Source organism: Rhinoderma darwinii, chromosome 3 (assembly GCF_050947455.1).
Source record: "Rhinoderma darwinii isolate aRhiDar2 chromosome 3, aRhiDar2.hap1, whole genome shotgun sequence".
NCBI lineage: Eukaryota > Metazoa > Chordata > Amphibia > Anura > Rhinodermatidae > Rhinoderma > Rhinoderma darwinii.
The window spans coordinates 350,416,161-350,422,026 of NC_134689.1; positions in this window are offsets into that span (position 1 = coordinate 350,416,161).

Consider the following 5,866-nt stretch of genomic DNA (forward strand, 5'->3'; position numbering starts at 1 on the left):
GGGAGTGATTGAACGGTGCTAATCACGTGGAAGGAGACGTCACTAGGGGATGATGGGAAATGTAGTCCCGTTTTAGAGCGTTCTGCTGAGTGGGTGCTGCAGGGGAGGAAGGTACTGAGGTATCAAAGCAGTATACAACTACTAGTCCCAGCAAGCTCTGGCACACTGGGGGTTGTGTAGATAGATCCACTTTGTGAAGTGTTACTGAACATAGCATAGACCAGGGAATGCAATGATATAAATCTGGTCTTTTCAAGAGCCCACAAAGCCACAAAAATAATGTTGTCAATGGTTTCCATGGCAATCTAACATCGAACCATGGCTACCACATTGGTAAACTTCACCATAACTCCGCCAGGACCTTTCACACAATTATTACAGCTTATTGGCTTTGGGTTGTGACAACCAGAAAGAACTCGTAAGGGTCTAGTCACACGGTGCGGTTTGCTGCGTGGCCGAAAACCTCACTGTGTGAATACACCTTAAGGGCCTGTTCACATCTGCATTGTAGGCTCCGTTTAGAGCCTCTGCCGCAGATCTGGCCGAAGATACCAGAAACAATAGCACTTTTGGGAAAGCCACGGACACACTGACGGAACCCAGTAAAGTCATTGGGTTCTGTTTGCCGCCGGCTGTGTTTGTGGTACAACAGAAATACCACTTCCGGTATTTTTGGCGTTTTGCTCCTATGACAGAGCAGAACAATGGAAAAACCAAGACGTGTAAACCCTCCTTAGAGTATGTTCACACATACATTTCAGCAGGTTTGCTGCAGAAATATTGCTGACTGTTTCATTCATCTAAATAGGATTTGCAAAAATCCCTGCACCTGCTGCAGAAACAATCCCATTCACATGTATGGAATTCATTTTTCAGTCTCCCATCCGTCGTGTGTAAACATACCCTTAAAGTGGACATACAGAAGTAGGTGATCAAACGATCATCTCATGAACGCTGACGCACCTATATGTATACATTTTATAGTCTGTTACAGTTGTTGAAACTGGTCATACATGATCGATGACACCGGGCAAAGGATAACAACCTTTTGGTGTGGAACATTCTTTCATGGAACAATTGTAAGTGTAAGGGTGCACAACCTCTTTTCAGACTTAATGGAGGCGTTTTTTATGCCTCGAATTACACCTGAAAAGACGGCTCCAATACGTCGGCAAACATCTGCCCGTTGCTTGCAATGGGTCTTACGATGTTCTGTGCAGACGAGCTGTCATTTTACGCGTCGCTGTCAGAAGATGGTGCGTAAAATTACGTCCGCGTCAAAGAAGTGCATGTCACTTCTTGGGACGTAATTGGAGCCATTTTTCATTGACTCCAATGAAGAACAGCTCCAATTACGTCCGTAAAAGACGCCGCGAAAAACGCGTGCACTTGTAAAAACGTCTGAAATTCAGGAGCTGTTTTCTCCTGAAAACAGCTCCGTAATTTCAGACATATTTGACGTTATCGTGTGCACATACCCTAATGGCGAATGCACCATTTACAGTCAAGTACTACCGACAAAAAACGTAAAGAGAACCTTTCACCTCCCCATACAAGTACAGCTGAGTGCAGCATGTAATGGGGAGGGCTGCACCAACCCTGGGGCACTTGACATTTTTTCGTACCCTCCTCCGTTACTTAGATACCGGTGCCGTTATATTTGGCATCCGATATTTAAATAACTCCCTGAACTGTCTATGGGGCGTGTAACATCGCTGTGACACTGTCCAATCAGCTACGGACAGTGCTACAGCAAGAGCTGGAGAGAGGGGAGCGTGTGCGAAGGCACGCTCTCACTCTTCAGCTCTCGGCAGACAAGAACGACAAGACTGTGATCTCTGGTGAGAGGTCACACAGTCTTGTCCTTGTCTGCTGAGAGCGAGAGCGTTTGCACGCGCATACGCTCCTCTCTCCAGCTCTTGCTGTAACGCTGTCCGTAGCTGATTGGACAGTGTCACAGCGATGTTACATGTCCCTTGCCAATTACACGCCCCATAGACACTTCAGGGGGTTATTTAAATATCGGGTGCCAAATATAACGGCACCAATATCTAAATAACGAAGGAGGGTAGAAAAAACGTCAAGTGCCCCAGAGTTTGTGCAGCCCTCCCCATTACATGCTGCACTCAGCTGTACGTGTGTGGGGAGGTGAAAGGTTCTCTTTAAACACGGCTGACTTCTTTCCAGGCAATAACGGTCGGTCATCTAAAATACCAGATGAACGATCGTTTTGGTTAAAATTGTCCATTTCGACACGATTAAATGAATGCACAATGGGACGCAATTCTTCTGGGGAGAATACCTCCATACATTTAGGGTAAGTTCACACAGGGCAGTTACGCTGCATAAAGGTATACAGCGTATCCGTCCTGGCGATCACAGAGAATTCCAGACGAAAAAACGCATTTACTTGTGCATGTTTTTGGCTGGTATGTTCGCTGCGGAAAACTTCATGTAAAAAAAAAAAAACTTACCTGTAGCCATGGCGACACATCCCTCTGACGTCCCTCAGTCCGGCCTCCTGGGAGGACAATTCATCCCATGTGACCTCTGTAGCCTGTAATTGGCTGCAGCGGTCAGATGGGATGAAACATTATCCCAGGAGGCCGGCCTGGACGAAGAAGCACAGAATTCTGGATTATTATTTTTTTCGGATTTGCAATTTTTACGGCGGAATCACAGCTTTTCCGCTGCAAAAATTTAAATATCTGCATTTCGTTGCAGGTTTTACCCTCCTATTGAATTCAATAGGGAAATCACACAACGCAGAAGCAGCGATTACGCAAATACAATTGACATGCTGCGGATTTAAAAAAGCACGGGTCAATTCCTGTTGGATGTATAAATTCCGGAAACATCTCTCCTGGCTCTAATCGGATTCTATGTTTTTTGTCCACTTTAGGCTACATGCAAACGTTGCGAAATATAATGCAGAAAAACTGCATCAAATCCACAGATAAACGCAGGTAATTTCACCGGATTCACACAGCATTGCGCATCTCAGACGTGAAAAACAGCCGGTTTTCACGTCCGAGGTGCATCCGTGCTCTGCGCTGCGGAATGCGATATCATGCATCCCCCATAGACTAGAGCCTATGGAGGGATGCATGAATCGTGAAAAAATAGGACATGTCCTATTTTCTCACGGACCCTTCACACGCTCCGTTGAAACAACGGCCTTGTGAATGGCCACATTGAATGATAAAGGTCCGTGTGACGGCCGTTTTTTTAACAGCCGCCACACGGATGTTTAACACGTCCGTGTGAATAAATATTGCGTTTTTTTGGTGCGTGTTTTACATTTGGACGCGGATATAGGTGCGGGTTTGATGCAGGTTTTTATAAACTTGTCAGTTACAATTCTGAGACGGAAACGCAAGATAAATTGACATGATGCAGAATTTGTACCGCAGATCAATTTACGTGCGGAAAAATTGAGCAACGTGTAGATGAGATTGCTTGAAATCGTAATACGCATCGTGTGCATGTGGTCTTATATGTGCGGTTGGATCCACACGGGACGGAAACGCTGTGGATCTTCTGTTCGGAAACTCTGCAGCAAATTGCAGTCCCCGCCACGTGGCTGAGATTTGGACAAATCTCATCCACATGCTGCTGAACATTTTCCATATGGAAATCAGAGCATGCCCATTCTTTCCTCCATGTTTACTGTGGATTTCAGCCTTTTCAATGTAGAAGGGGTTTTATACGCACATTATATGAGGTCATGGTTTCTAACACAGACATGGCAACTCTTAGGTCCTATTCACATGGAGGTTTTTGGTGCTGATTTTGACATGGAAACCGCGTCAGAATCAGCGGCAAAAAAACATCTGAAATCGCTCCCCATTGATTTTGCCTACACTTTAGTTTCCGCCAAACAAACCGAGCCCTAATGTAGGACACTTTGGCTAACATTTACTAAGACTGTCGTATCTCACGCCAGTCTTAGGAAAGGCGATAGTTGGTGAGATTTGCGCCAAATCTATTAAAAGGCGCTAGCTTTCTAATAAATTGTGCACCTGCGGTATTTTCCGCAGAAAAATATGCAACCTGTGCAGCGAGTGTCTGTTGCGTGAAACTCACTGCATGTCCTATATTGGTGCGTTTTCACGAACCTAGTCACCCATTGAAGTTTATAGGTGCAGGAAAACCACGGACAACATCTGTTTGCTGTCTGTGTTTCATGCATCAAATACATGTAAAAAGCAGAGAAATAAATGTAAAAAAAAAAAGTGCTAAACGCATGCCACACACAAAGCACACTGATGCCAATACGCAACGCACATGAAATATAGGAAAAACGCGGCGTTTTATACGCGTGCAAATCGGACACGCTCGTCTGAATGTAGTCTAAGGCTCAGTGCACACGATGCGTATTACGTGCGGTTTTGCTGCGCAGATTTGCGTGGGGCAAATCTGCAGCGTAATATAGTACCAGCCTAGTCAATGAGATTCCAGGAAATCTCATGTACATGCTGCATTATTTTTCAGGACGGATATTGACCTGCGGTGCAGATTTTAAAATCCACATCTTGTCTATTTATCTTGCGTTTCCACTTGCGAATTTTATCTTGTCTAGTGCTGTGCAAAATTGCACCAAAACCCGCAGCATGAAAAACGCACGATTAGGTGCGTTTTTTACCTGCAAATTTCCTTCGTATTGCTGCGATTTTGGTGTGTATTTTTCGCAGCAAAATATGCAACATGTGCATGTAGCTTCACTCACTCTGAAGTTACTCCTTCTCAAGACAAGACGGACTATCAGCTCAGTGAATGATGAGGTTACAGCTGCCCAGCACATCGCTCGTTCGACTGCTTCCATCAGTGCCATAGATTTTGAATGGAGCGGCAATGCGCATGCCCAGCCCCATTCTATTCAAACTCCTCCTAGCTGCCGTCTAGCGTTAGTGGCATCTAAGGCGTTAAAAAGAGGGGGGGCCCCGCGGGGTACCAATGGTTGTCACCGGCAGCCTGAGGGCCTAACGTACGCCTCCAGGTCAACCAGCTTGGTGCACCTATTAAAGGGGTATTCCCAACATTTATGCCATACAGGACAGGACCAGCACTTATGTTAAGAACGGTGGTCACCCAAACCCTGTTTCGCCTGTTGCAACGGCCACTGATTCCGGGACTAGGGGAGACGTTGGCCATGCAGACGGCTCTCTCCATTCTGTTCAATGGGCGTTACGGAACTAGCCGAGCAAGAAAAATCGGACGCAGAACGCCTACAAACATCTGCCCATTGATTTAAATGGGAAATACGGCGTTCTGTTACGTCTCATTTTAAAAAAACGGCACGTAAAAAGACGCCCCGTAAAAAGAAGCGCATGTCACTTTTTGAGCCGTTTTTGATTGACTCAATAGAAAAACAGCCACGAAAAATGCTAGTTTGATTAAAAACGGCTGAAAATCAGGAGCTGTTTTCTCTTGAAAACACCCTCGTATTTTCAGCCGTTTTTTGTTGAGCGTGTGAACATAGCCTTATTGTTTATTTTTTTCTCATTTCTTTAGCAAATTTGCTTGAAACACTGACAGCACATAGATGATATCCGTGTGCTGTCCGAGTTTTTCACGCACCCATAGACTTCAATGGGCGACATGGTCCGCCAAAAGAGACTAAAACGGGACATTCAGTGAGTTTCACGCAACAGACACACGCTGCGTGAAAAAACAAATGTGTGAATAGCGCCATTGTTTGGCATGGGTTTATGTGCTGTCTGTTATTTCAATGGACAGCACACGGACGTAGTTTAAATTTGACTGAAAAAGGCCTAAGTTTGGAATACCACTTTAAGACCTGCACACGTCCGTAGATTTCATCCATCCGTAAATACGGATCCATAGTCATCCGTAAATCATCCAC